Raw genomic sequence first — 26,021 nt, 5'->3', positions numbered from 1 at the left:
ACTCCTAGTTCGCATTAAACACCTCCACCCTCCTTCGGTGTGGGGCTCATGTTGGCTATGCCCCAGCCCCTGAAGCATTCAAGCTGATTTCTTGCAGCAGCTGGGCACTGTAACAGCTCCAGAGCTGCTCTGTAAGGCAAGTAAAAGGGTGTGGGCCCTGCAGCACTACCTGTAGTTCGCATTGTGCGTTGGAAGGCACAAATTAAGCATACGGGAGAAGTCAGGATAGTGCGCAAGGGCATAGAAGGGAGCGGCTCAAGAAAAGAGAAGTGGAAACAGACAGCAAACTAGGCTGGAGAGAGACCTGAGACAAAGAGATCTGAATTATACGAGAGCCGACCAGGGGAAACACAAATTATGCAGTCAAGTTTCCCAAATTTGGGGAAATCGCAGGATCAGCACACCCAGAGTGCAATGGGTGAGCCTTGCCCTGGGAGAAGCACCTTCCTGATCATAGTATATCACCTGGCAGGTTAGTAGGAGTTGGGCTAGAGCTGGGGAGGGTCGCTGCTCGGGCACCCCCCTGTCAAGTGAAGGTGACCCAACTGAGGCAGCACAGGGGAACTCTCGAAAGAAGAACAAGGCTAGAGGAAGATCTGAGACAAAGAAATCGGACTTTTACCAGAGCTGACCAGAGGAAAGCACAAACACAGTCCCCCACTACCACAAATAATGCAGTCGAGTTTCCCACATTTGGGGAAATCACAGGTGCCAGCATACCCAGAATGCAATGAATGAACCTCACCCTGGGAGAACAAACTTCATGACCATGGTATCTCCTATGCAAAATAAGTATGATTTGGGATAGGGCTGGGGAGTGCCGCTGCTCAGGCACAACTCTGTCAAGTAAAGGAGATTCAACTGAGGCAGCACAAGGGAACTCTCATCTGGGGACAACAACTGCAGGGAGAACACATATTTTCAGATGAACATGGGAGGGCAGAAGGCTGCCTAATACTGAAGCACCCCCAAACAACAAACCAAATGCAACAACTAGTACAAGCATTCCTGGGGGAAGGTCTGCAGAAGACGGATTTGCATACGGTGAAGTCATCCAAGCAGTGGGTCAAAGTTGGCTGGAACCCTCATCTGCATATGAAAAGAGAAAAGGGGTATGCAGGGCATGGCGGCCTTTTGCGGCGCTTGGATGACCCCTAGTTCGCATTAAACACCTCCACCCTCCTTCGGTGTGGGGCTCATGTTGGCTATGCCCCAGTCCCTGAAGCATTAAAGCTGATTTCTTGCAGCAGCTGGGCACTGTAACAGCTCCAGAGCTGCTCTGTAAGGCAAGTAAAAGGGTGTGGGCCCTGCAACACTACCTGTAGTTCGCATTGAGCGTTGGAAGGCACAAATTAAGCATACGGGAGAAGTCAGGATAGTGCACAAGGGCATAGAAGGGAGCGGGTCAAGAAAAGAGAAGTGGAAACAGACAGCAAACTAAGCTGGAGAGAGACCTGAGACAAAGAGATCTGAATTATACGAGAGCCGACCAGGGAAACACAAATTATGCAGTCAAGTTTCCCACATTTGGGGAAATCGCAGGAGCAGCACACCCAGAGTGCAATGGGTGAGCCTTGCCCTGGGAGAAGCACCTTCATGATCATAGTATCTCACCTGGTAGGTAAGTAGGAGTTGGGCTAGAGCTGGGGAGGGTCGCTGCTCGGGCACCCCCCTGTCAAATGAAGGAGATCCAACTGAGGCAGCACAAGGAAACTCTCGAAAGAAGAGCAAGGCTAGAGGAAGATATGAGACAAATGAATCTGACTTTTACCAGAGCTGACCAGAGGAAAGAACAAACACAGTCCCCCACTACCACAAATAATGCAGTCGAGTTTCCCACATTTGGGGAAATCACAGGTGTCAGCATACCCAGAATGCAATGAATGAACCTCACCCTGGGAGAACAAACTTCATGACCATGGTATCTCCTATGCAAAATAAGTATGATTTGGGATAGGGCTGGGGAGTGCCGCTGCTCAGGCATAACTCTGTCAAGTATAGGAGATTCAACTGAGGCAGCACAAGGGAACTCTCATCTGGGGACAACAACTGCAGGGAGAACACATATTTTCAGATGAACATGGGAGGGCAGAAGGCTGCCTAATACTGAAGCACCCCCAAACAACAAACCAAATGCAACAACTAGTACAAGCATTCCTGGGGGAAGGTCTGCAGAAGACGGATTTGCATACGGTGAAGTCATCCAAGCAGTGGGTCAAAGTTGGCTGGGACCCTCATCTGCATATGAAAAGAGAAAAGGGGCGTGCAGGGCATGGCGGCCTTTTGCGGCGCTTGGATGACCCCTAGTTCGCATTAAACACCTCCACCCTCCTTCGGTGTGGGGCTCATGTTGGCTATGCCCCAGCCCCTGAAGCATTCAAGCTGATTTCTTGCAGCAGCTGGGCACTGTAACAGCTCCAGAGCTGCTCTGTAAGGCAAGTAAAAGGGTGTGGGCCCTGCAGCACTACCTGTAGTTCGCATTGTGCGTTGGAAGGCACAAATTAAGCATACGGGAGAAGTCAGGATAGTGCGCAAGGGCATAGAAGGGAGCGGCTCAAGAAAAGAGAAGTGGAAACAGACAGCAAACTAGGCTGGAGAGAGACCTGAGACAAAGAGATCTGAATTATACGAGAGCCGACCAGGGGAAACACAAATTATGCAGTCAAGTTTCCCAAATTTGGGGAAATCGCAGGATCAGCACACCCAGAGTGCAATGGGTGAGCCTTGCTCTGGGAGAAGCACCTTCCTGATCATAGTATATCACCTGGCAGGTTAGTAGGAGTTGGGCTAGAGCTGGGGAGGGTCGCTGCTCGGGCACCCCCCTGTCAAGTGAAGGTGACCCAACTGAGGCAGCACAAGGGAACTCTCGAAAGAAGAACAAGGCTAGAGGAAGATCAGAGACAAAGAAATCGGACTTTTACCAGAGCTGACCAGAGGAAAGCACAAACACAGTCCCCCACTACCACAAATAATGCAGTCGAGTTTCCCACATTTGGGGAAATCACAGGTGCAAGCATACCCAGAATGCAATGAATGAACCTCACCCTGGGAGAACAATCTTCATGACCATGGTATCTCCTATGCAAAATAAGTATGATTTGGGATAGGGCTGGGGAGTGCCGCTGCTCAGGCATAACTCTGTCAAGTATAGGAGATTCAACTGAGGCAGCACAAGGTAACTCTCATCTGGGGACAACAACTGCAGGGAGAACACATATTTTCAGATGAACACGGGAGGGCAGAAGGCTGCCTAATACTGAAGCAGCCCCAAACAACAAACCAAATGCAACAACTAGTACAAGCATTCCTGGGGGAAGGTCTGCAGAAGACGGATTTGCATACGGTGAAGTCATCCAAGCAGTGGGTCAAAGTTGGCTGGAACCCTCATCTGCATATGAAAAGAGAAAAGGGGTATGCAGGGCATGGCGGCCTTTTGCGGCGCTTGGATGACCCCTAGTTCGCATTAAACACCTCCACCCTCCTTCGGTGTGGGGCTCATGTTGGCTATGCCCCAGCCCCTGAAGCATTAAAGCTGATTTCTTGCAGCAGCTGGGCACTGTAACAGCTCCAGAGCTGCTCTGTAAGGCAAGTAAAAGGGTGTGGGCCCTGCAGCACTACCTGTAGTTCGCATTGTGCGTTGGAAGGCACAAATTAAGCATACGGGAGAAGTCAGGATAGTGCACAAGGGCATAGAAGGGAGCGGCTCAAGAAAAGAGAAGTGGAAACAGACAGCAAACTAAGCTGGAGAGAGACCTGAGACAAAGAGATCTGAATTATACGAGAGCCGACCAGGGAAACACAAATTATGCAGTCAAGTTTCCCACATTTGGGGAAATCGCAGGAGCAGCACACCCAGAGTGCAATGGGTGAGCCTTGCCCTGGGAGAAGCACCTTCATGATCATAGTATCTCACCTGGCAGGTAAGTAGGAGTTGGGCTAGGGCTGGGGAGGGTCGCTGCTCGGGCACCCCCCTGTCAAATGAAGGAGATCCAACTGAGGCAGCACAAGGAAACTCTCGAAAGAAGAACAAGGCTAGAGAAAGATCTGAGACAAATAAATCTGACTTTTACCAGAGCTGTCCAGAGGAAAGAACAAACACAGTCCCCCACTACCACAAATAATGCAGTCGAGTTTCCCACATTTGGGGAAATCATAGGGGTCAGCATACCCAGAATGCAATGAATGAACCTCACCCTGGGAGAACAATCTTCATGACCATGGTATCTCCTATGCAAAATAAGTATGATTTGGGATAGGGCTGGGGAGTGCCGCTGCTCAGGCATAACTCTGTCAAGTATAGGAGATTCAACTGAGGCAGCACAAGGGAACTCTCATCTGTGGACAACAACTGCAGGGAGAACACATATTTTCAGATGAACATGGGAGGGCAGAAGGCTGCCTAATACTGAAGCACCCCCAAACAACAAACCAAATGCAACAACTAGTGCAAGCATTCCTGGGGGAAGGCCTGCAGCAGATGGATTTGCATATGGTGATGTCATCCAAGCAGTGGGTCAAAGTTGGCTTCAACCCTCGTCTGCATATGAAAAGAGAAAAGGGGTATGCAGGGCATGGCGGCATTTTGCGGCGCTTGGATGACCCCTAGTTCGCATTAAACACCTCCACCCTCCTTCGGTGTGGGGCTCATGTTGGCTATGCCCCAGCCCCTGAAGCATTCAAGCTGATTTCTTGCAGCAGTTGGGCACTGTAACAGCTCCAGAGCTGCTCTGTAAGGCAAGTAAAAGGGTGTGGGCCCTGCAGCACTACCTGTAGTTCGCATTGTGCGTTGGAAGGCACAAATTAAGCATACGGGAGAAGTCAGGATAGTGCGCAAGGGCATAGAAGGGAGCGGCTCAAGAAAAGAGAAGTGTAAACAGACAGCAAACTAGGCTGGAGAGAGACCTGAGACAAAGAGATCTGAATTATACGAGAGCCGACCAGGGAAACACAAATTATGCAGTCAAGTTTCCCACATTTGGGGAAATCGCAGGAGCAGCACACCCAGAGTGCAATGGGTGAGCCTTGCCCTGGGAGAAGCACCTTCATGATCATAGTATCTCACCTGGCAGGTAAGTAGGAGTTGGGCTAGAGCTGGGGAGGGTCGCTGCTCGGGCACCCCCCTGTCAAATGAAGGAGATCCAACTGAGGCAGCACAAGGAAACTCTCGAAAGAAGAACAAGGCTAGAGGAAGATCTGAGACAAATAAATCTGACTTTTACCATAGCTGACCAGAGGAAAGAACAAACACAGTCCCCCACTACCACAAATAATGCAGTCGAGTTTCCTACATTTGGGGAAATCATAGGGGTCAGCATACCCAGAATGCAATGAATGAACCTCACCCTGGGAGAACAATCTTCATGACCATGGTATCTCCTATGCAAAATAAGTATGATTTGGGATAGGGCTGGGGAGTGCCGCTGCTCAGGCATAACTCTGTCAAGTATAGGAGATTCAACTGAGGCAGCACAAGGTAACTCTCATCTGGGGACAACAACTGCAGGGAGAACACATATTTTCAGATGAACACGGGAGGGCAGAAGGCTGCCTAATACTGAAGCAGCCCCAAACAACAAACCAAATGCAACAACTAGTACAAGCATTCCTGGGGGAAGGTCTGCAGAAGACGGATTTGCATACGGTGAAGTCATCCAAGCAGTGGGTCAAAGTTGGCTGGAACCCTCATCTGCATATGAAAAGAGAAAAGGGGTATGCAGGGCATGGCGGCCTTTTGCGGCGCTTGGATGACCCCTAGTTCGCATTAAACACCTCCACCCTCCTTCGGTGTGGGGCTCATGTTGGCTATGCCCCAGCCCCTGAAGCATTAAAGCTGATTTCTTGCAGCAGCTGGGCACTGTAACAGCTCCAGAGCTGCTCTGTAAGGCAAGTAAAAGGGTGTGGGCCCTGCAGCACTACCTGTAGTTCGCATTGTGCGTTGGAAGGCACAAATTAAGCATACGGGAGAAGTCAGGATAGTGCACAAGGGCATAGAAGGGAGCGGCTCAAGAAAAGAGAAGTGGAAACAGACAGCAAACTAAGCTGGAGAGAGACCTGAGACAAAGAGATCTGAATTATACGAGAGCCGACCAGGGAAACACAAATTATGCAGTCAAGTTTCCCACATTTGGGGAAATCGCAGGAGCAGCACACCCAGAGTGCAATGGGTGAGCCTTGCCCTGGGAGAAGCACCTTCATGATCATAGTATCTCACCTGGCAGGTAAGTAGGAGTTGGGCTAGGGCTGGGGAGGGTCGCTGCTCGGGCACCCCCCTGTCAAATGAAGGAGATCCAACTGAGGCAGCACAAGGAAACTCTCGAAAGAAGAACAAGGCTAGAGGAAGATCTGAGACAAATAAATCTGACTTTTACCAGAGCTGTCCAGAGGAAAGAACAAACACAGTCCCCCACTACCACAAATAATGCAGTCGAGTTTCCCACATTTGGGGAAATCATAGGGGTCAGCATACCCAGAATGCAATGAATGAACCTCACCCTGGGAGAACAATCTTCATGACCATGGTATCTCCTATGCAAAATAAGTATGATTTGGGATAGGGCTGGGGAGTGCCGCTGCTCAGGCATAACTCTGTCAAGTATAGGAGATTCAACTGAGGCAGCACAAGGGAACTCTCATCTGGGGACAACAACTGCAGGGAGAACACATATTTTTAGATGAACATGGGAGGGCAGAAGGCTGCCTAATACTGAAGCACCCCCAAACAACAAACCAAATGCAACAACTAGTACATGCATTCCTGGGGGAAGGTCTGCAGAAGACGGATTTGCATATGGTGATGTAATCCAAGCAGTGGGTCAAAGTTGGCTTCAACCCTCGTCTGCATATGAAAAGAGAAAAGGGGTATGCAGGGCATGGCATCCTTTTGCGGCGCTTGGATGACCCCTAGTTCGCATTAAACACCTCCACCCTCCTTCGGTGTGGGGCTCATGTTGGCTATGCCCCAGCCCCTGAAGCATTCAAGCTGATTTCTTGCAGCAGCTGGGCACTGTAACAGCTCCAGAGCTGCTCTGTAAGGCAAGTAAAAGGGTGTGGGCCCTGCAGCACTACCTGTAGTTCGCATTGTGCGTTGGAAGGCACAAATTAAGCTTACGGGAGAAGTCAGGATAGTGCGCAAGGGCATAGAAGGGAGCGGCTCAAGAAAAGAGAAGTGGAAACAGACAGCAAACTAGGCTGGAGAGAGACCTGAGACAAAGAGATCTGAATTATACGAGAGCTGACCAGGGGAAACACAAATTATGCAGTCAAGTTTCCCAAATTTGGGGAAATCGCAGGATCAGCACACCCAGAGTGCAATGGGTGAGCCTTGCCCTGGGAGAAGCACCTTCCTGATCATAGTATATCACCTTGCAGGTTAGTAGGAGTTGGGCTAGAGCTGGGGAGGGTCGCTGCTCGGGCACCCCCCTGTCAAGTGAAGGTGACCCAACTGAGGCAGCACAAGGGAACTCTCGAAAGAAGAACAAGGCTAGAGGAAGATCTGAGACAAAGAAATCGGACTTTTACCAGAGCTGACCAGAGGAAAGCACAAACACAGTCCCCCACTACCACAAATAATGCAGTCGAGTTTCCCACATTTGGGGAAATCACAGGTGCCAGCATACCCAGAATGCAATGAATGAACCTCACCCTGGGAGAACAAACTTCATGACCATGGTATCTCCTATGCAAAATAAGTATGATTTGGGATAGGGCTGGGGAGTGCCGCTGCTCAGGCACAACTCTGTCAAGTAAAGGAGATTCAACTGAGGCAGCACAAGGGAACTCTCATCTGGGGACAACAACTGCAGGGAGAACACATATTTTCAGATGAACATGGGAGGGCAGAAGGCTGCCTAATACTGAAGCACCCCCAAACAACAAACCAAATGCAACAACTAGTACAAGCATTCCTGGGGGAAGGTCTGCAGAAGACGGATTTGCATACGGTGAAGTCATCCAAGCAGTGGGTCAAAGTTGGCTGGAACCCTCATCTGCATATGAAAAGAGAAAAGGGGTATGCAGGGCATGGCGGCCTTTTGCGGCGCTTGGATGACCCCTAGTTCGCATAAAAACACCTCCACCCTCCTTCGGTGTGGGGCTCATGTTGGCTATGCCCCAGCCACTGAAGCATTAAAGCTGATTTCTTGCAGCAGCTGGGCACTGTAACAGCTCCAGAGCTGCTCTGTAAGGCAAGTTAAAGGGTGTGGGCCCTGCAGCACTACCTGTAGTTCGCATTGTGCGTTGGAAGGCACAAATTAAGCATACGGGAGAAGTCAGGATAGTGCGCAAGGGCATAGAAGGGAGCGGCTCAAGAAAAGAGAAGTGGAAACAGACAGCAAACTAAGCTGGAGAGAGACCTGAGACAAAGAGATCTGAATTATACGAGAGCAGACCAGGGAAACACAAATTATGCAGTCAAGTTTCCCACATTTGGGGAAATCGCAGGAGCAGCACACCCAGAGTGCAATGGGTGAGCCTTGCCCTGGGAGAAGCACCTTCATGATCATAGTATCTCACCTGGCAGGTAAGTAGGAGTTGGGCTAGAGCTGGGGAGGGTCGCTGCTCGGGCACCCCCCTGTCAAATGAAGGAGATCCAACTGAGGCAGCACAAGGAAACTCTCGAAAGAAGAACAAGGCTAGAGGAAGATCTGAGACAAATAAATCTGACTTTTACCAGAGCTGACCAGAGGAAAGAACAAACACAGTCCCCCACTACCACAAATAATGCAGTCGAGTTTCCCACATTTGGGGAAATCATAGGGGTCAGCATACCCAGAATGCAATGAATGAACCTCACCCTGGGAGAACAATCTTCATGACCATGGTATCTCCTATGCAAAATAAGTATGATTTGGGATAGGGCTGGGGAGTGCCGCTGCTCAGGCATAACTCTGTCAAGTATAGGAGATTCAACTGAGGCAGCACAAGGGAACTCTCATCTGGGGACAACAACTGCAGGGAGAACACATATTTTCAGATGAACATGGGAGGGCAGAAGGCTGCCTAATACTGAAGCACCCCCAAACAACAAACCAAATGCAACAACTAGTACAAGCATTCCTGGGGGAAGGTCTGCAGAAGACGGATTTGCATACGGTGAAGTCATCCAAGCAGTGGGTCAAAGTTGGCTGGAACCCTCATCTGCATATGAAAAGAGAAAAGGGGTATGCAGGGCATGGCGGCCTTTTGCGGCGCTTGGATGACCCCTAGTTCGCATTAAACACCTCCACCCTCCTTCGGTGTGGGGCTCATGTTGGCTATGCCCCAGCCCCTGAAGCATTAAAGCTGATTTCTTGCAGCAGCTGGGCACTGTAACAGCTCCAGAGCTGCTCTGTAAGGCAAGTAAAAGGGTGTGGGCCCTGCAGCACTACCTGTAGTTCGCATTGTGCGTTGGAAGGCACAAATTAAGCATACGGGAGAAGTCAGGATAGTGCGCAAGGGCATAGAAGGGAGCGGCTCAAGAAAAGAGAAGTGGAAACAGACAGCAAACTAAGCTGGAGAGAGACCTGAGACAAAGAGATCTGAATTATACGAGAGCCGACCAGGGGAAACACAAATTATGCAGTCAAGTTTCCCACATTTGGGGAAATCGCAGGAGCAGCACACCCAGAGTGCAATGGGTGAGCCTTGCCCTGGGAGAAGCACCTTCATGATCATAGTATCTCACCTGGCAGGTAAGTAGGAGTTGGGGTAGAGCTGGGGAGGGTCGCTGCTCGGGCACCCCCCTGTCAAGTGAAGGAGATCCAACTGAGGCAGCACAAGGAAACTCTCAAAAGAAGAACAAGACTAGAGGAAGATCTGAGACAAATAAATCTGACTTTTACCAGAGCTGACCAGAGGAAAGAACAAACACAGTCCCCCACTACCACAAATAATGCAGTTGAGATTCCCACATTTGGGGAAATCATAGGGGTCAGCATACCCAGAATGCAATGAATGAACCTCACCCTGGGAGAACAATCTTCATGACCATGGTATCTCCTATGCAAAATAAGTATGATTTGGGATAGGGCTGGGGAGGGCCGCTGCTCAGGCACATCTCTGTCAAGTAAAGGAGATTCAACTGAGGCAGCACAATGGAACTCTCATCTGGGGACAACAACTGCAGGGAGAACACATATTTTCAGATGAACATGGGAGGGCAGAAGGCTGCCTAATACTGAAGCACCCCCAAACAACAAACCAAATGCAACAACTAGTACAAGCATTCCTGGGGGAAGGTCTGCAGAAGACGGATTTGCATACGGTGAAGTCATCCAAGCAGTGGGTCAAAGTTGGCTGTAACCCTCATCTGCATATGAAAAGAGAAAAGGGGTATGCAGGGCATGGCGGCCTTTTGCGGCGCTTGGATGACCCCTAGTTCGCATTAAACACCTCCACCCTCCTTCGGTGTGGGGCTCATGTTGGCTATGCCCCAGCCCCTGAAGCATTCAAGCTGATTTCTTGCAGCAGCTGGGCACTGTAACAGCTCCAGAGCTGCTCTGTAAGGCAAGTAAAAGGGTGTGGGCCCTGCAGCACTACCTGTAGTTCGCATTGTGCGTTGGAAGGCACAAATTAAGCATACGGGAGAAGTCAGGATAGTGCGCAAGGGCATAGAAGGGAGCGGCTCAAGAAAAGAGAAGTGGAAACAGACAGCAAACTAAGCTGGAGAGAGACCTGAGACAAAGAGATCTGAATTATACGAGAGCCGACCAGGGAAACACAAATTATGCAGTCAAGTTTCCCACATTTGGGGAAATCGCAGGAGCAGCACACCCAGAGTGCAATGGGTGAGCCTTGCCCTGGGAGAAGCACCTTCATGATCATAGTATCTCACCTGGCAGGTAAGTAGGAGTTGGGCTAGAGCTGGGGATGGTCGCTGCTCGGGCACCCCCCTATCAAATGAAGGAGATCCAACTGAGGCAGCACAAGGAAACTCTCGAAAGAAGAACAAGGCTAGAGGAAGATCTGAGACAAATAAATCTGACTTTTACCAGAGCTGACCAGAGGAAAGAACAAACACAGTCCCCCACTACCACAAATAATGCAGTCGAGTTTCCCACATTTGGGGAAATCATAGGGGTCAGCATACCCAGAATGCAATGAATGAACCTCACCCTGGGAGAACAATCTTCATGACCATGGTATCTCCTATGCAAAATAAGTATGATTTGGGATAGGGCTGGGGAGTGCCGCTGCTCAGGCACAACTCTGTCAAGTAAAGGAGATTCAACTGAGGCAGCACAAGGGAACTCTCATCTGGGGACAACAACTGCAGGGAGAACACATATTTTCAGATGAACATGGGAGGGCAGAAGGCTGCCTAATACTGAAGCACCCCCAAACAACAAACCAAATGCAACAACTAGTACAAGCATTCCTGGGGGAAGGTCTGCAGAAGACGGATTTGCATACGGTGAAGTCATCCAAGCAGTGGGTCAAAGTTGGCTGGAACCCTCATCTGCATATGAAAAGAGAAAAGGGGTATGCAGGGCATGGCGGCCTTTTGCGGCGCTTGGATAACCCCTAGTTCGCATTAAACACCTCCACCCTCCTTCGGTGTGGGGCTCATGTTGGCTATGCCCCAGCCCCTGAAGCATTCAAGCTGATTTCTTGCAGCAGCTGGGCACTGTAACAGCTCCAGAGCTGCTCTGTAAGGCAAGTAAAAGGGTGTGGGCCCTGCAGCACTACCTGTAGTTCGCATTGTGCGTTGGAAGGCACAAATTAAGCATACGGGAGAAGTCAGGATAGTGCGCAAGGGCATAGAAGGGAGTGGCTCAAGAAAAGAGAAGTGGAAACAGACAGCAAACTAAGCTGGAGAGAGACCTGAGACAAAGAGATCTGAATTATACGAGAGCCGACCAGGGAAACACAAATTATGCAGTCAAGTTTCCCACATTTGGGGAAATCGCAGGAGCAGCACACCCAGAGTGCAATGGGTGAGCCTTGCCCTGGGAGAAGCACCTTCATGATCATAGTATCTCACCTGGCAGGTAAGTAGGAGTTGGGCTAGAGCTGGGGAGGGTCGCTGCTCGGGCACCCCCCTGTCAAATGAAGGAGATCCAACTGAGGCAGCACAAGGAAACTCTCGAAAGAAGAACAAGGCTAGAGGAAGATCTGAGACAAATAAATCTGACTTTTACCAGAGCTGACCAGAGGAAAGAACAAACACAGTCCCCCACTACCACAAATAATGCAGTCGAGTTTCCCACATTTGGGGAAATCATAGGGGTCAGCATACCCAGAATGCAATGAATGAACCTCACCCTGGGAGAATAATCTTCATGACCATGGTATCTCCTATGCAAAATAAGTATGATTTGGGATAGGGCTGGGGAGTGCCGCTGCTCAGGCACAACTCTGTCAAGTAAAGGAGATTCAACTGAGGCAGCACAAGGGAACTCTCATCTGGGGACAACAACTGCACGGAGGACACATATTTTCAGATGAACATGGGAGGGCAGAAGGCTGCCTAATACTGAAGCACCCCCAAGCAACAAACCAAATGCAACAACTAGTACAAGCATTCCTGGGGGAAGGTCTGCAGAAGACGGATTTGCATACGGTGAAGTCATCCAAGCAGTGGGTCAAAGTTGGCTGGAACCCTCATCTGCATATGAAAAGAGAAAAGGGGTATGCAGGGCATGGCGGCCTTTTGCGGCGCTTGGATGACCCCTAGTTCACATTAAACACCTCCACCCTCCTTCGGTGTGGGGCTCATGTTGGCTATGCCCCAGCCCCTGAAGCATTAAAGCTGATTTCTTGCAGCAGCTGGGCACTGTAACAGCTCCAGAGCTGCTCTGTAAGGCAAGTAAAAGGGTGTGGGCCCTGCAGCACTACCTGTAGTTCGCATTGTGCGTTGGAAGGCACAAATTAAGCATACGGGAGAAGTCAGGATAGTGCGCAAGGGCATAGAAGGGAGCGGCTCAAGAAAAGAGAAGTGGAAACAGACAGCAAACTAAGCTGGAGAGAGACCTGAGACAAAGAGATCTGAATTATACGAGAGCCGACCAGGGAAACACAAATTATGCAGTCAAGTTTCCCACATTTGGGGAAATCGCAGGAGCAGCACACCCAGAGTGCAATGGGTGAGCCTTGCCCTGGGAGAAGCACCTTCATGATCATAGTATCTCACCTGGCAGGTAAGTAGGAGTTGGGCTAGAGCTGGGGAGGGTCACTGCTCGGGCACCCCCCTGTCAAATGAAGGAGATCCAACTGAGGCAGCACAAGGAAACTCTCGAAAGAAGAACAAGGCTAGAGGAAGATCTGAGACAAATAAATCTGACTTTTACCAGAGCTGACCAGAGGAAAGAACAAACACAGTCCCCCACTACCACAAATAATGCAGTCGAGTTTCCCACATTTGGGGAAATCATAGGGGTCAGCATACCCAGAATGCAATGAATGAACCTCACCCTGGGAGAACAATCTTCATGACCATGGTATCTCCTATGCAAAATAAGTATGATTTGGGATAGGGCTGGGGAGTGCCGCTGCTCAGGCACAACTCTGTCAAGTAAAGGAGATTCAACTGAGGCAGCACAAGGGAACTCTCATCTGGGGACAACAACTGCAGGGAGAACACATATTTTCAGATGAACATGGGAGGGCAGAAGGCTGCCTAATACTGAAGCACCCCCAAACAACAAACCAAATGCAACAACTAGTGCAAGCATTCCTGGGGGAAGGCCTGCAGCAGATGGATTTGCATATGGTGATGTCATCCAAGCAGTGGGTCAAAGTTGGCTTCAACCCTCGTCTGCATATGAAAAGAGAAAAGAGGTATGCAGGGCATGGCGGCTTTTTGCGGCGCTTGGATGACCCCTAGTTCGCATTAAACACCTCCACCCTCCTTCGGTGTGGGGCTCATGTTGGCTATGCCCCAGCCCCTGAAGCATTAAAGCTGATTTCTTGCAGCAGCTGGGCACTGTAACAGCTCCAGAGCTGCTCTGTAAGGCAAGTAAAAGGGTGTGGGCCCTGCAGCACTACCTGTAGTTCGCATTGTGCGTTGGAAGGCACAAATTAAGCATACGGGAGAAGTCAGGATAGTGCACAAGGGCATAGAAGGGAGCGGCTCAAGAAAAGAGAAGTGGAAACAGACAGCAAACTAAGCTGGAGAGAGACCTGAGACAAAGAGATCTGAATTATACGAGAGCCGACCAGGGAAACACAAATTATGCAGTCAAGTTTCCCACATTTGGGGAAATCGCAGGAGCAGCACACCCAGAGTGCAATGGGTGAGCCTTGCCCTGGGAGAAGCACCTTCATGATCATAGTATCTCACCTGGCAGGTAAGTAGGAGTTGGGCTAGAGCTGGGGAGGGTCGCTGCTCGGGCACCCCCCTGTCAAATGAAGGAGATCCAACTGAGGCAGCACAAGGAAACTCTCGAAAGAAGAACAAGGCTAGAGGAAGATCTGAGACAAATAAATCTGACTTTTACCAGAGCTGACCAGAGGAAAGAACAAACACAGTCCCCCACTACCACAAATAATGCAGTCGAGTTTCCCACATTTGGGGAAATCATAGGGGTCAGCATACCCAGAATGCAATGAATGAACCTCACCCTGGGAGAACAATCTTCATGACCATGGTATCTCCTATGCAAAATAAGTATGATTTGGGATAGGGCTGGGGAGTGCCGCTGCTCAGGCATAACTCTGTCAAGTATAGGAGATTCAACTGAGGCAGCACAAGGGAACTCTCATCTGGGGACAACAACTGCAGGGAGAACACATATTTTCAGATGAACATGGGAGGGCAGAAGGCTGCCTAATACTGAAGCACCCCCAAACAACAAACCAAATGCAACAACTAGTACAAGCATTCCTGGGGGAAGGTCTGCAGAAGACGGATTTGCATATGGTGATGTAATCCAAGCAGTGGGTCAAAGTTGGCTTCAACCCTCGTCTGCATATGAAAAGAGAAAAGGGGTATGCAGGGCATGGCATCCTTTTGCGGCGCTTGGATGACCCCTAGTTCGCATTAAACACCTCCACCCTCCTTCGGTGTGGGGCTCATGTTGGCTATGCCCCAGCCCCTGAAGCATTCAAGCTGATTTCTTGCAGCAGCTGGGCACTGTAACAGCTCCAGAGCTGCTCTGTAAGGCAAGTAAAAGGGTGTGGGCCCTGCAGCACTACCTGTAGTTCGCATTGTGCGTTGGAAGGCACAAATTAAGCTTACGGGAGAAGTCAGGATAGTGCGCAAGGGCATAGAAGGGAGCGGCTCAAGAAAAGAGAAGTGGAAACAGACAGCAAACTAGGCTGGAGAGAGACCTGAGACAAAGAGATCTGAATTATACGAGAGCTGACAAGGGGAAACACAAATTATGCAGTCAAGTTTCCCAAATTTGGGGAAATCGCAGGATCAGCACACCCAGAGTGCAATGGGTGAGCCTTGCCCTGGGAGAAGCACCTTCCTGATCATAGTATATCACCTTGCAGGTTAGTAGGAGTTGGGCTAGAGCTGGGGAGGGTCGCTGCTCGGGCACCCCCCTGTCAAGTGAAGGTGACCCAACTGAGGCAGCACAAGGGAACTCTCGAAAGAAGAACAAGGCTAGAGGAAGATCTGAGACAAAGAAATCGGACTTTTACCAGAGCTGACCAGAGGAAAGCACAAACACAGTCCCCCACTACCACAAATAATGCAGTCGAGTTTCCCACATTTGGGGAAATCACAGGTGCCAGCATACCCAGAATGCAATGAATGAACCTCACCCTGGGAGAACAAACTTCATGACCATGGTATCTCCTATGCAAAATAAGTATGATTTGGGATAGGGCTGGGGAGTGCCGCTGCTCAGGCACAACTCTGTCAAGTAAAGGAGATTCAACTGAGGCAGCACAAGGGAACTCTCATCTGGGGACAACAACTGCAGGGAGAACACATATTTTCAGATGAACATGGGAGGGCAGAAGGCTGCCTAATACTGAAGCACCCCCAAACAACAAACCAAATGCAACAACTAGTACAAGCATTCCTGGGGGAAGGTCTGCAGAAGACGGATTTGCATACGGTGAAGTCATCCAAGCAGTGGGTCAAAGTTGGCTGGAACCCTCATCTGCATATGAAAAGAGAAAAGGGGTATGCAGGGCATGGCGGCCTTTTGCGGCGCTTGGATGACCCCTAGTTCGCATTAAACACCTCCACCCTCCTTCGGTGTGGGGCTCATGTTGGCTATGCCCCAGCCCCTGAAGCATTAAAGCTGATTTCTTGCAGCAGCTGGGCACTGTAACAGCTCCAGAGCTGCTCTGTAAGGCAAGTAAAAGGGTGTGGGCCCTGCAGCACTACCTGTAGTTCACATTGTGCGTTGGAAGGCACAAATTAAGCATACGGGAGAAGTCAGGATAGTGCACAAGGGCATAGAAGGGAGCGGCTCAAGAAAAGAGAAGTGGAAACAGACAGCAAACTAAGCTGGAGAGAGACCTGAGACAAAGAGATCTGAATTATACGAGAGCCGACCAGGGAAACACAAATTATGCAGTCAAGTTTCCCATATTTGGGGAAATCGCAGGAGCAGCACACCCAGAGTGCAATGGGTGAGCCTTGCCCTGGGAGAAGCACCTTCATGATCATAGTATCTCACCTGGCAGGTAAGTAGGAGTTGGGCTAGAGCTGGGGAGGGTCGCTGCTCGGGCACCCCCCTGTCAAATGAAGGAGATCCAACTGAGGCAGCACAAGGAAACTCTCGAAAGAAGAACAAGGCTAGAGGAAGATCTGAGACAAATAAATCTGACTTTTACCAGAGCTGACCAGAGGAAAGAACAAACACAGTCCCCCACTACCACAAATAATGCAGTCGAGTTTCCCACATTTGGGGAAATCATAGGGGTCAGCATACCCAGAATGCAATGAATGAACCTCACCCTGGGAGAACAATCTTCATGACCATGGTATCTCCTATGCAAAATAAGTAGGATTTGGGATAGGGCTGGGGAGTGCCGCTGCTCAGGCATAACTCTGTCAAGTATAGGAGATTCAACTGAGGCAGCACAAGGGAACTCTCATCTGGGGACACAACTGCAGGGAGAACACATATTTTCAGATGAACATGGGAGGGCAGAAGGCTGCCTAATACTGAAGCACCCCCAAACAACAAACCAAATGCAACAACTAGTACAAGCATTCCTGGGGGAAGGTCTGCAGAAGACGGATTTGCATATGGTGATGTAATCCAAGCAGTGGGTCAAAGTTGGCTTCAACCCTCGTCTGCATATGAAAAGAGAAAAGGGGTATGCAGGGCATGGCATCCTTTTGCGGCGCTTGGATGACCCCTAGTTCGCATTAAACACCTCCACCCTCCTTCGGTGTGGGGCTCATGTTGGCTATGCCCCAGCCCCTGAAGCATTCAAGCTGATTTCTTGCAGCAGCTGGGCACTGTAACAGCTCCAGAGCTGCTCTGTAAGGCAAGAAAAAGGGTGTGGGCCCTGCAGCACTACCTGTAGTTCGCATTGTGCGTTGGAAGGCACAAATTAAGCTTACGGGAGAAGTCAGGATAGTGCGCAAGGGCATAGAAGGGAGCGGCTCAAGAAAAGAGAAGTGGAAACAGACAGCAAACTAGGCTGGAGAGAGACCTGAGACAAAGAGATCTGAATTATACGAGAGCTGACCAGGGGAAACACAAATTATGCAGTCAAGTTTCCCAAATTTGGGGAAATCGCAGGATCAGCACACCCAGAGTGCAATGGGTGAGCCTTGCCCTGGGAGAAGCACCTTCCTGATCATAGTATATCACCTTGCAGGTTAGTAGGAGTTGGGCTAGAGCTGGGGAGGGTCGCTGCTCGGGCACCCCCCTGTCAAGTGAAGGTGACCCAACTGAGTCAGCACAAGGGAACTCTCGAAAGAAGAACAAGGCTAGAGGAAGATCTGAGACAAAGAAATCGGACTTTTACCAGAGTTGACCAGAGGAAAGCACAAACACAGTCCCCCACTACCACAAATAATGCAGTCGAGTTTCCCACATTTGGGGAAATCACAGGTGCCAGCATACCCAGAATGCAATGAATGAACCTCACCCTGGGAGAACAAACTTCATGACCATGGTATCTCCTATGCAAAATAAGTATGATTTGGGATAGGGCTGGGGAGTGCCGCTGCTCAGGCACAACTCTGTCAAGTAAAGGAGATTCAACTGAGGCAGCACAAGGGAACTCTCATCTGGGGACAACAACTGCAGGGAGAACACATATTTTCAGATGAACATGGGAGGGCAGAAGGCTGCCTAATACTGAAGCACCCCCAAACAACAAACCAAATGCAACAACTAGTACAAGCATTCCTGGGGGAAGGTCTGCAGAAGACGGATTTGCATACGGTGAAGTCATCCAAGCAGTGGGTCAAAGTTGTCTGGAACCCTCATCTGCATATGAAAAGAGAAAAGGGGTATGCAGGGCATGGCGGCCTTTTGCGGCGCTTGGATGACCCCTAGTTCGCATTAAACACCTCCACCCTCCTTCGGTGTGGGGCTCATGTTGGCTATGCCCCAGCCACTGAAGCATTAAAGCTGATTTCTTGCAGCAGCTGGGCACTGTAACAGCTCCAGAGCTGCTCTGTAAGGCAAGTAAAAGGGTGTGGGCCCTGCAGCACTACCTGTAGTTCGCATTGTGCGTTGGAAGGCACAAATTAAGCATACGGGAGAAGTCAGGATAGTACGCAAGGGCATAGAAGGGAGCGGCTCAAGAAAAGAGAAGTGGAAACAGACAGCAAACTAAGCTGGAGAGAGACCTGAGACAAAGAGATCTGAATTATACGAGAGCCGACCAGGGAAACACAAATTATGCAGTCAAGTTTCCCACATTTGGGGAAATCGCAGGAGCAGCACACCCAGAGTGCAATGGGTGAGCCTTGCCCTGGGAGAAGCACCTTCATGATCATAGTATCTCACCTGGCAGGTAAGTAGGAGTTGGGCTAGAGCTGGGGAGGGTCGCTGCTCGGGCACCCCCCTATCAAATGAAGGAGATCCAACTGAGGCAGCACAAGGAAACTCTCGAAAGAAGAACAAGGCTAGAGGAAGATCTGAGACAAATAAATCTGACTTTTACCAGAGCTGACCAGAGGAAAGAACAAACACAGTCCCCCACTACCACAAATAATGCAGTCGAGTTTCCCACATTTGGGGAAATCATAGGGGTCAGCATACCCAGAATGCAATGAATGAACCTCACCCTGGGAGAACAATCTTCATGACCATGGTATCTCCTATGCAAAATAAGTATGATTTGGGATAGGGCTGGGGAGTGCCGCTGCTCAGGCACAACTCTGTCAAGTAAAGGAGATTCAACTGAGGCAGCACAAGGGAACTCTCATCTGGGGACAACAACTGCAGGGAGAACACATATTTTCAGATGAACATGGGAGGGCAGAAGGCTGCCTAATACTGAAGCACCCCCAAACAACAAACCAAATGCAACAACTAGTACAAGCATTCCTGGGGGAAGGTCTGCAGAAGACGGATTTGCATACGGTGAAGTCATCCAAGCAGTGGGTCAAAGTTGGCTGGAACCCTCATCTGCATATGAAAAGAGAAAAGGGGTATGCAGGGCATGGCGGCCTTTTGCGGCGCTTGGATGACCCCTAGTTCGCATTAAACACCTCCACCCTCCTTCGGTGTGGGGCTCATATTGGCTATGCCCCAGCCCCTGAAGCATTCAAGCTGATTTCTTGCAGCAGCTGGGCACTGTAACAGCTCCAGAGCTGCTCTGTAAGGCAAGTAAAAGGGTGTGGGCCCTGCAGCACTACCTGTAGTTCGCATTGTGCGTTGGAAGGCACAAATTAAGCATACGGGAGAAGTCAGGATAGTGCGCAAGGGCATAGAAGGGAGTGGCTCAAGAAAAGAGAAGTGGAAACAGACAGCAAACTAAGCTGGAGAGAGACCTGAGACAAAGAGATCTGAATTATACGAGAGCCGACCAGGGAAACACAAATTATGCAGTCAAGTTTCCCACATTTGGGGAAATCGCAGGAGCAGCACACCCAGAGTGCAATGGGTGAGCCTTGCCCTGGGAGAAGCACCTTCATGATCATAGTATCTCACCTGGCAGGTAAGTAGGAGTTGGGCTAGAGCTGGGGAGGGTCGCTGCTCGGGCACCCCCCTGTCAAATGAAGGAGATCCAACTGAGGCAGCACAAGGAAACTCTCGAAAGAAGAACAAGGCTAGAGGAAGATCTGAGACAAATAAATCTGACTTTTACCAGAGCTGACCAGAGGAAAGAACAAACACAGTCCCCCACTACCACAAATAATGCAGTCGAGTTTCCCACATTTGGGGAAATCATAGGGGTCAGCATACCCAGAATGCAATGAATGAACCTCACCCTGGGAGAATAATCTTCATGACCATGGTATCTCCTATGCAAAATAAGTATGATTTGGGATAGGGCTGGGGAGTGCCGCTGCTCAGGCACAACTCTGTCAAGTAAAGGAGATTCAACTGAGGCAGCACAAGGGAACTCTCATCTGGGGACAACAACTGCACGGAGGACACATATTTTCAGATGAACATGGGAGGGCAGAAGGCTGCCTAATACTGAAGCACCCCCAAGCAACAAACCAAATGCAACAACTAGTACAAGCATTCCTGGGGGAAGGTCTGCAGAAGACGGATTTGCATACGGTGAAGTCATCCAAGCAGTGGGTCAAAGTTGGCTGGAACCCTCATCTGCATATGAAAAGAGAAAAGGGGTATGCAGGGCATGGCGGCCTTTTGCGGCGCTTGGATGACCCCTAGTTCACATTAAACACCTCCACCCTCCTTCGGTGTGGGGCTCATGTTGGCTATGCCCCAGCCCCTGAAGCATTAAAGCTGATTTCTTGCAGCAGCTGGGCACTGTAACAGCTCCAGAGCTGCTCTGTAAGGCAAGTAAAAGGGTGTGGGCCCTGCAGCACTACCTGTAGTTCGCATTGTGCGTTGGAAGGCACAAATTAAGCATACGGGAGAAGTCAGGATAGTGCGCAAGGGCATAGAAGGGAGCGGCTCAAGAAAAGAGAAGTGGAAACAGACAGCAAACTAAGCTGGAGAGAGACCTGAGACAAAGAGATCTGAATTATACGAGAGCCGACCAGGGAAACACAAATTATGCAGTCAAGTTTCCCACATTTGGGGAAATCGCAGGAGCAGCACACCCAGAGTGCAATGGGTGAGCCTTGCCCTGGGAGAAGCACCTTCATGATCATAGTATCTCACCTGGCAGGTAAGTAGGAGTTGGGCTAGAGCTGGGGAGGGTCACTGCTCGGGCACCCCCCTGTCAAATGAAGGAGATCCAACTGAGGCAGCACAAGGAAACTCTCGAAAGAAGAACAAGGCTAGAGGAAGATCTGAGACAAATAAATCTGACTTTTACCAGAGCTGACCAGAGGAAAGAACAAACACAGTCCCCCACTACCACAAATAATGCAGTCGAGTTTCCCACATTTGGGGAAATCATAGGGGTCAGCATACCCAGAATGCAATGAATGAACCTCACCCTGGGAGAACAATCTTCATGACCATGGTATCTCCTATGCAAAATAAGTATGATTTGGGATAGGGCTGGGGAGTGCCGCTGCTCAGGCACAACTCTGTCAAGTAAAGGAGATTCAACTGAGGCAGCACAAGGGAACTCTCATCTGGGGACAACAACTGCAGGGAGAACACATATTTTCAGATGAACATGGGAGGGCAGAAGGCTGCCTAATACTGAAGCACCCCCAAACAACAAACCAAATGCAACAACTAGTGCAAGCATTCCTGGGGGAAGGCCTGCAGCAGATGGATTTGCATATGGTGATGTCATCCAAGCAGTGGGTCAAAGTTGGCTTCAACCCTCGTCTGCATATGAAAAGAGAAAAGAGGTATGCAGGGCATGGCGGCTTTTTGCGGCGCTTGGATGACCCCTAGTTCGCATTAAACACCTCCACCCTCCTTCGGTGTGGGGCTCATGTTGGCTATGCCCCAGCCCCTGAAGCATTAAAGCTGATTTCTTGCAGCAGCTGGGCACTGTAACAGCTCCAGAGCTGCTCTGTAAGGCAAGTAAAAGGGTGTGGGCCCTGCAGCACTACCTGTAGTTCGCATTGTGCGTTGGAAGGCACAAATTAAGCATACGGGAGAAGTCAGGATAGTGCGCAAGGGCATAGAAGGGAGCGGCTCAAGAAAAGAGAAGTGGAAACAGACAGCAAACTAAGCTGGAGAGAGACCTGAGACAAAGAGATCTGAATTATACGAGAGCCGACCAGGGAAACACAAATTATGCAGTCAAGTTTCCCACATTTGGGGAAATCGCAGGAGCAGCACACCCAGAGTGCAATGGGTGAGCCTTGCCCTGGGAGAAGCACCTTCATGATCATAGTATCTCACCTGGCAGGTAAGTAGGAGTTGGGCTAGAGCTGGGGAGGGTCGCTGCTCGGGCACCCCCCTGTCAAATGAAGGAGATCCAACTGAGGCAGCACAAGGAAACTCTCGAAAGAAGAACAAGGCTAGAGGAAGATCTGAGACAAATAAATCTGACTTTTACCAGAGCTGACCAGAGGAAAGAACAAACACAGTCCCCCACTACCACAAATAATGCAGTCGAGTTTCCCACATTTGGGGAAATCATAGGGGTCAGCATACCCAGAATGCAATGAATGAACCTCACCCTGGGAGAACAATCTTCATGACCATGGTATCTCCTATGCAAAATAAGTATGATTTGGGATAGGGCTGGGGAGGGCCGCTGCTCAGGCACATCTCTGTCAAGTAAAGGAGATTCAACTGAGGCAGCACAAGGGAACTCTCATCTGGGGACAACAACTGCAGGGAGAACACATTTTCAGATGAACATGGGAGGGCAGAAGGCTGCCTAATACAGAAGCACCCCCAAACAACAAACCAAATGCAACAACTAGTGCAAGCATTCCTGGGGGAAGGCCTGCAGCAGATGGATTTGCATATGGTGATGTCATCCAAGCAGTGGGTCAAAGTTGGCTTCAACCCTCGTCTGCATATGAAAAGAGAAAAGGGGTATGCAGGTCATGGCGGCCTTTTGCGGCGCTTGGATGACCCCTAGTTCGCATTAAACACCTCCACCCTCCTTCGGTGTGGGGCTCATGTTGGCTATGCCCCAGCCCCTGAAGCATTCAAGCTGATTTCTTGCAGCAGCTGGGCACTGTAACAGCTCCAGAGCTGCTCTGTAAGGGAAGTAAAAGGGTGTGGGCCCTGCAGCACTACCTGTAGTTCGCATTGTGCGTTGGAAGGCACAAATTAAGCATACGGGAGAAGTCAGGATAGTGCGCAAGGGCATAGAAGGGAGCGGCTCAAGAAAAGAGAAGTGGAAACACACAGCAAACTAGGCTGGAAAGAGACCTGAGACAAAGAGATCTGAATTATACGAGAGCCGACCAGGGGAAACACAAATTATGCAGTCAAGTTTCCCACATTTGGGGAAATCGCAGGAGCAGCACACCCAGAGTGCAATGGGTGAGCCTTGCCCAGGGAGAAGCACCTTCATGATCATAGTATCTCACCTGGCAGGTAAGTAGGAGTTGGGCTAGAGCTGGGGAGGGTCGCTGCTCGGGCACCCCCCTGTCAAGTGAAGGAGATCCAACTGAGGCAGCACAAGGAAACTCTCGAAAGAAGAACAAGGCTAGAGGAAGATCTGAGACAAAGAGGAGAGTAGGGGAGAGGTCTGGAGAGGAAAGATAGATTTGAGTGTCATCAGCATAGAGTTGATATTGGAAACCAAAAGAACTAATGAGCTTACCTAGTGAGGACGTATAGAGAGAGAAGAGAAGAGGACCAAGGACAGAACCTTGGGGTACCCCTACAGTTAGTGGAAGTGAGGGGGAGGTAGAGTCATGAGAGGAGACAGAGAATGAACGGTCAGAAAGGTAGGACGACAACCAAGAGAGGGCTGTGTTACGCAGACCAATGGAGTGAAGGATTTGCAGTAGGAGAGGATGGTCCACAGTGTCAAAAGCAGCAGAGAGATCAAGTAGAATAAGTAGAGAGTAGTGTCCCTTAGATTTAGCAGCATGGAGGTCATTGCATACTTTTGTAAGGGCAGCTTCAGTGGAGTGGAGAGGACGGAAGCCAGACTGGAATGGGTCAAGCAGTGAGTGTGAGGAAAGAAAGGAAGTAAGGTGGTTGTAGACAATACGCTCAAGGAGTTTGGAGGCAAAAGGGAGGAGAGAGATGGGTCGGTAGTTGGAGAGAATGTTTGGATCAAGGGTAGGTTTTTTAAGAATAGGAGAGATGAGAGCGTGCTTGAAGGCAGAGGGGACAGTGCCTGATGAGAGGGAGAGATTGAGAAGGTGGGAAAGATGGGAAAAAGCAGAAGAAGAGAGGTGGCAAAGGAGGCGGGAGGGGATTGGGTCAAGTGGGGAGGTGGTGAGGGGACAGGAACGAATGAGGGCCATGACTTCCTCTCCAGATGCATGGGAGAAAGATGACAGAGTTGGTGCGAGGGATGGGGAGGGTTGGTAAGGGGTGGGAGAAGGCTGGTTACTGATAGTCTGGTGTGATGTGATGTCCTGACGTATGGAGTCAATTTTGGATGTGAAGTAAGTGGCAAAGTCAAGAGCAGAGAGTGAGGAAGGGAGACGAGGTGGAGGTGGGCAGAGGAGTGAGTTGAGAGTGGCAAAGAGGCGCCGGGGGTTGGAAGACTGGGAGGAGATGAGGTTCTTGAAGTATGACTGTTTAGCAAGAGAAAGGGCAGCACTGAAGGATGAGAACATAAGTTTGAAATGGAGGAAGTCTGCCTTAGAGCGTGATTTCCTCCAGTGTCGCTCAGCAGTACGTGAGCATTTTTGCAGATATCTGATGCATTTGGTGTGCCAGGGTTGAGGTGTTAATTTGCGAGGGTGAATAGTGGTTGGTGGAGCAACAGAGTCAAGAGCAGAAGTAAGGGAAGCATTGTATGTGGAAGTGGCTTGTTCAGGGCATGAGAGAGAGAGAATAGGAGAGAGAAGTGAGTCAAACAGGGAGGAAAGGAATGTGGTGTCAATAGCTTCAATGTTACGCTTAGTGATGGTAGCCTTAGGAGGTAGAGATGGGGAAGTCGAGAGAGATAGGTTGAAGCAGAGCAGGTGGTGGTCAGAGAGGGGAAATGGGGAGTTGGAAAAATCAGAAATATCACAGCGGTGAGTGAAGACCAGATCCAGTGAGCTCCCATTCACATGGGAGGGTGAGGAGGTCCACTGGGAGAGACCAAGTGAAGAGGTGAGGTTAAGGAGTTTAGAGGCAGGGGATTGTGTGGGGATGTCAATAGGGATGTTGAAATCGCCTAGGATAATGGTGGGAATGTCAGAAGAGAGGAAGTGAGGAAGCCAGGAAGCAAAGTTGTCGATTAATTTGGAAGCAGTGCCAGGGGGGCGGTAAATGACAGCTACTGGTTGGAAGAGGCATATGGCGTGGACCTCAAATGTAGAGAATATAAGGGATGGTTCTGGTGGTATGAGTTGGTAGGAGTAACTAGAAGGTAAAAGGACCCCAACACCACCCCCATGGCGACCCCCAGGTCGGGGTGTGTGTGGGAATGTAAGGCCCCCAGCAGAGAGAGCAGCAGCAGAAGTAGTGTCAGAGGGCGTAATCCAAGTTTCAGTAATGGCTAGTAGGTGTAGGGAGTTGGAAATGAAAAGGTCATGAGTGGGGACCAGTTTGTTATAAACAGATCTGGCATTCCAGAGGGCACAGGATAGGGGGTATGAGTTTGTGGGAGAGATGTGAATTAGATTTTCAGGGTTGCTGTAGCGATGAGGTGGGATTAACTTTGAGGGCAGGGATGATGAGAGAGTAGTGATGGTACGGGTGCCTGAGCTAGGAGGGGAAACTGCAGGAGGTGGGCAGGGAGGGAGGTCAGTATGATGTGGATGGGGGTGTGGGGAGGTGACAGGGAAGGGAGAGAGGGAGCAGGGCTGAGTTGTGGGGTAGCAGGACCATGGGGCAGAGGTGAATGAAAGTGGGGTAACAGGAAAGGTGGGGGAAGGAAACAGAGGGATGGAGGGGAGACAGAGGAGGGGAGAGAGGAGGAGGTGGAGGAGACTAGGGGGGAAGGCTAAAGATACATTATTAGGTAGACACTGAGTGATGTGGGGAGTA

General features: G+C 50.1%; 40 non-coding genes and 1 pseudogene across 40 annotated transcripts; all 41 read right to left on the bottom strand.

The window, feature by feature from the left end:
* Positions 1–317: 317 nt before the first annotated feature.
* On the bottom strand, positions 318–480 carry LOC135002754 (U1 spliceosomal RNA). Its single transcript, XR_010203931.1, has one exon. It is a non-coding gene; the product is annotated as a U1 spliceosomal RNA (small nuclear RNA).
* A 152-nt stretch (positions 481–632) lies between these two features.
* Positions 633–796, bottom strand: LOC135002503 (U1 spliceosomal RNA). The gene has a single exon (XR_010203695.1). It is a non-coding gene; the product is annotated as a U1 spliceosomal RNA (small nuclear RNA).
* Positions 797–1,468: 672 nt separating this feature from the next.
* Positions 1,469–1,629, bottom strand: LOC135002694 (U1 spliceosomal RNA). The gene has a single exon (XR_010203876.1). It is a non-coding gene; the product is annotated as a U1 spliceosomal RNA (small nuclear RNA).
* A 152-nt stretch (positions 1,630–1,781) lies between these two features.
* On the bottom strand, positions 1,782–1,945 carry LOC135002532 (U1 spliceosomal RNA). Its single transcript, XR_010203722.1, has one exon. It is a non-coding gene; the product is annotated as a U1 spliceosomal RNA (small nuclear RNA).
* Positions 1,946–2,616: 671 nt separating this feature from the next.
* Positions 2,617–2,779, bottom strand: LOC135002798 (U1 spliceosomal RNA). Its single transcript, XR_010203969.1, has one exon. It is a non-coding gene; the product is annotated as a U1 spliceosomal RNA (small nuclear RNA).
* A 152-nt stretch (positions 2,780–2,931) lies between these two features.
* LOC135002474 (U1 spliceosomal RNA) lies at positions 2,932–3,095 on the bottom strand. Its single transcript, XR_010203666.1, has one exon. It is a non-coding gene; the product is annotated as a U1 spliceosomal RNA (small nuclear RNA).
* Positions 3,096–3,767: 672 nt separating this feature from the next.
* On the bottom strand, positions 3,768–3,928 carry LOC135002628 (U1 spliceosomal RNA). The gene has a single exon (XR_010203816.1). It is a non-coding gene; the product is annotated as a U1 spliceosomal RNA (small nuclear RNA).
* A 152-nt stretch (positions 3,929–4,080) lies between these two features.
* On the bottom strand, positions 4,081–4,244 carry LOC135002428 (U1 spliceosomal RNA). The gene has a single exon (XR_010203622.1). It is a non-coding gene; the product is annotated as a U1 spliceosomal RNA (small nuclear RNA).
* Positions 4,245–4,916: 672 nt separating this feature from the next.
* Positions 4,917–5,077, bottom strand: LOC135002627 (U1 spliceosomal RNA). Its single transcript, XR_010203815.1, has one exon. It is a non-coding gene; the product is annotated as a U1 spliceosomal RNA (small nuclear RNA).
* A 152-nt stretch (positions 5,078–5,229) lies between these two features.
* On the bottom strand, positions 5,230–5,393 carry LOC135002536 (U1 spliceosomal RNA). The gene has a single exon (XR_010203726.1). It is a non-coding gene; the product is annotated as a U1 spliceosomal RNA (small nuclear RNA).
* Positions 5,394–6,065: 672 nt separating this feature from the next.
* On the bottom strand, positions 6,066–6,226 carry LOC135002626 (U1 spliceosomal RNA). The gene has a single exon (XR_010203814.1). It is a non-coding gene; the product is annotated as a U1 spliceosomal RNA (small nuclear RNA).
* A 152-nt stretch (positions 6,227–6,378) lies between these two features.
* On the bottom strand, positions 6,379–6,542 carry LOC135002427 (U1 spliceosomal RNA). Its single transcript, XR_010203621.1, has one exon. It is a non-coding gene; the product is annotated as a U1 spliceosomal RNA (small nuclear RNA).
* Positions 6,543–7,213: 671 nt separating this feature from the next.
* Positions 7,214–7,376, bottom strand: LOC135002815 (U1 spliceosomal RNA). Its single transcript, XR_010203981.1, has one exon. It is a non-coding gene; the product is annotated as a U1 spliceosomal RNA (small nuclear RNA).
* Positions 7,377–7,528: 152 nt separating this feature from the next.
* Positions 7,529–7,692, bottom strand: LOC135002502 (U1 spliceosomal RNA). The gene has a single exon (XR_010203694.1). It is a non-coding gene; the product is annotated as a U1 spliceosomal RNA (small nuclear RNA).
* A 673-nt stretch (positions 7,693–8,365) lies between these two features.
* Positions 8,366–8,526, bottom strand: LOC135002601 (U1 spliceosomal RNA). The gene has a single exon (XR_010203789.1). It is a non-coding gene; the product is annotated as a U1 spliceosomal RNA (small nuclear RNA).
* A 152-nt stretch (positions 8,527–8,678) lies between these two features.
* On the bottom strand, positions 8,679–8,842 carry LOC135002426 (U1 spliceosomal RNA). The gene has a single exon (XR_010203620.1). It is a non-coding gene; the product is annotated as a U1 spliceosomal RNA (small nuclear RNA).
* Positions 8,843–9,513: 671 nt separating this feature from the next.
* On the bottom strand, positions 9,514–9,676 carry LOC135002644 (U1 spliceosomal RNA). Its single transcript, XR_010203832.1, has one exon. It is a non-coding gene; the product is annotated as a U1 spliceosomal RNA (small nuclear RNA).
* Positions 9,677–9,828: 152 nt separating this feature from the next.
* On the bottom strand, positions 9,829–9,992 carry LOC135002461 (U1 spliceosomal RNA). The gene has a single exon (XR_010203653.1). It is a non-coding gene; the product is annotated as a U1 spliceosomal RNA (small nuclear RNA).
* Positions 9,993–10,664: 672 nt separating this feature from the next.
* On the bottom strand, positions 10,665–10,825 carry LOC135002625 (U1 spliceosomal RNA). The gene has a single exon (XR_010203813.1). It is a non-coding gene; the product is annotated as a U1 spliceosomal RNA (small nuclear RNA).
* Positions 10,826–10,977: 152 nt separating this feature from the next.
* On the bottom strand, positions 10,978–11,141 carry LOC135002423 (U1 spliceosomal RNA). Its single transcript, XR_010203619.1, has one exon. It is a non-coding gene; the product is annotated as a U1 spliceosomal RNA (small nuclear RNA).
* Positions 11,142–11,813: 672 nt separating this feature from the next.
* On the bottom strand, positions 11,814–11,974 carry LOC135002623 (U1 spliceosomal RNA). Its single transcript, XR_010203811.1, has one exon. It is a non-coding gene; the product is annotated as a U1 spliceosomal RNA (small nuclear RNA).
* Positions 11,975–12,126: 152 nt separating this feature from the next.
* On the bottom strand, positions 12,127–12,290 carry LOC135002489 (U1 spliceosomal RNA). Its single transcript, XR_010203681.1, has one exon. It is a non-coding gene; the product is annotated as a U1 spliceosomal RNA (small nuclear RNA).
* Positions 12,291–12,962: 672 nt separating this feature from the next.
* Positions 12,963–13,123, bottom strand: LOC135002622 (U1 spliceosomal RNA). Its single transcript, XR_010203810.1, has one exon. It is a non-coding gene; the product is annotated as a U1 spliceosomal RNA (small nuclear RNA).
* A 152-nt stretch (positions 13,124–13,275) lies between these two features.
* On the bottom strand, positions 13,276–13,439 carry LOC135002422 (U1 spliceosomal RNA). Its single transcript, XR_010203618.1, has one exon. It is a non-coding gene; the product is annotated as a U1 spliceosomal RNA (small nuclear RNA).
* A 672-nt stretch (positions 13,440–14,111) lies between these two features.
* LOC135002621 (U1 spliceosomal RNA) lies at positions 14,112–14,272 on the bottom strand. Its single transcript, XR_010203809.1, has one exon. It is a non-coding gene; the product is annotated as a U1 spliceosomal RNA (small nuclear RNA).
* A 152-nt stretch (positions 14,273–14,424) lies between these two features.
* On the bottom strand, positions 14,425–14,588 carry LOC135002421 (U1 spliceosomal RNA). Its single transcript, XR_010203617.1, has one exon. It is a non-coding gene; the product is annotated as a U1 spliceosomal RNA (small nuclear RNA).
* Positions 14,589–15,286: 698 nt separating this feature from the next.
* Positions 15,287–15,422, bottom strand: LOC135002831 (U1 spliceosomal RNA; annotated as a pseudogene).
* A 152-nt stretch (positions 15,423–15,574) lies between these two features.
* Positions 15,575–15,738, bottom strand: LOC135002501 (U1 spliceosomal RNA). The gene has a single exon (XR_010203693.1). It is a non-coding gene; the product is annotated as a U1 spliceosomal RNA (small nuclear RNA).
* A 672-nt stretch (positions 15,739–16,410) lies between these two features.
* Positions 16,411–16,571, bottom strand: LOC135002663 (U1 spliceosomal RNA). The gene has a single exon (XR_010203850.1). It is a non-coding gene; the product is annotated as a U1 spliceosomal RNA (small nuclear RNA).
* A 152-nt stretch (positions 16,572–16,723) lies between these two features.
* LOC135002475 (U1 spliceosomal RNA) lies at positions 16,724–16,887 on the bottom strand. Its single transcript, XR_010203667.1, has one exon. It is a non-coding gene; the product is annotated as a U1 spliceosomal RNA (small nuclear RNA).
* A 670-nt stretch (positions 16,888–17,557) lies between these two features.
* On the bottom strand, positions 17,558–17,720 carry LOC135002814 (U1 spliceosomal RNA). Its single transcript, XR_010203980.1, has one exon. It is a non-coding gene; the product is annotated as a U1 spliceosomal RNA (small nuclear RNA).
* A 152-nt stretch (positions 17,721–17,872) lies between these two features.
* Positions 17,873–18,036, bottom strand: LOC135002500 (U1 spliceosomal RNA). The gene has a single exon (XR_010203692.1). It is a non-coding gene; the product is annotated as a U1 spliceosomal RNA (small nuclear RNA).
* A 672-nt stretch (positions 18,037–18,708) lies between these two features.
* Positions 18,709–18,869, bottom strand: LOC135002620 (U1 spliceosomal RNA). Its single transcript, XR_010203808.1, has one exon. It is a non-coding gene; the product is annotated as a U1 spliceosomal RNA (small nuclear RNA).
* Positions 18,870–19,021: 152 nt separating this feature from the next.
* Positions 19,022–19,185, bottom strand: LOC135002420 (U1 spliceosomal RNA). The gene has a single exon (XR_010203616.1). It is a non-coding gene; the product is annotated as a U1 spliceosomal RNA (small nuclear RNA).
* Positions 19,186–19,857: 672 nt separating this feature from the next.
* On the bottom strand, positions 19,858–20,018 carry LOC135002619 (U1 spliceosomal RNA). Its single transcript, XR_010203807.1, has one exon. It is a non-coding gene; the product is annotated as a U1 spliceosomal RNA (small nuclear RNA).
* A 152-nt stretch (positions 20,019–20,170) lies between these two features.
* Positions 20,171–20,334, bottom strand: LOC135002487 (U1 spliceosomal RNA). The gene has a single exon (XR_010203679.1). It is a non-coding gene; the product is annotated as a U1 spliceosomal RNA (small nuclear RNA).
* Positions 20,335–21,006: 672 nt separating this feature from the next.
* On the bottom strand, positions 21,007–21,167 carry LOC135002618 (U1 spliceosomal RNA). The gene has a single exon (XR_010203806.1). It is a non-coding gene; the product is annotated as a U1 spliceosomal RNA (small nuclear RNA).
* Positions 21,168–21,319: 152 nt separating this feature from the next.
* Positions 21,320–21,483, bottom strand: LOC135002419 (U1 spliceosomal RNA). Its single transcript, XR_010203615.1, has one exon. It is a non-coding gene; the product is annotated as a U1 spliceosomal RNA (small nuclear RNA).
* Positions 21,484–22,155: 672 nt separating this feature from the next.
* Positions 22,156–22,316, bottom strand: LOC135002617 (U1 spliceosomal RNA). Its single transcript, XR_010203805.1, has one exon. It is a non-coding gene; the product is annotated as a U1 spliceosomal RNA (small nuclear RNA).
* A 152-nt stretch (positions 22,317–22,468) lies between these two features.
* LOC135002418 (U1 spliceosomal RNA) lies at positions 22,469–22,632 on the bottom strand. The gene has a single exon (XR_010203614.1). It is a non-coding gene; the product is annotated as a U1 spliceosomal RNA (small nuclear RNA).
* A 669-nt stretch (positions 22,633–23,301) lies between these two features.
* LOC135002609 (U1 spliceosomal RNA) lies at positions 23,302–23,464 on the bottom strand. The gene has a single exon (XR_010203797.1). It is a non-coding gene; the product is annotated as a U1 spliceosomal RNA (small nuclear RNA).
* Between the last annotated feature and the right edge of the window lie 2,557 nt (positions 23,465–26,021).

This window comes from Pseudophryne corroboree, unplaced genomic scaffold (assembly GCF_028390025.1).
Source record: "Pseudophryne corroboree isolate aPseCor3 unplaced genomic scaffold, aPseCor3.hap2 scaffold_179, whole genome shotgun sequence".
In the NCBI taxonomy this organism is placed as follows: domain Eukaryota; kingdom Metazoa; phylum Chordata; class Amphibia; order Anura; family Myobatrachidae; genus Pseudophryne; species Pseudophryne corroboree.
Note: the sequence above shows the minus strand (reverse complement) of the source record. Positions and strands in the feature narration are given on the sequence as shown.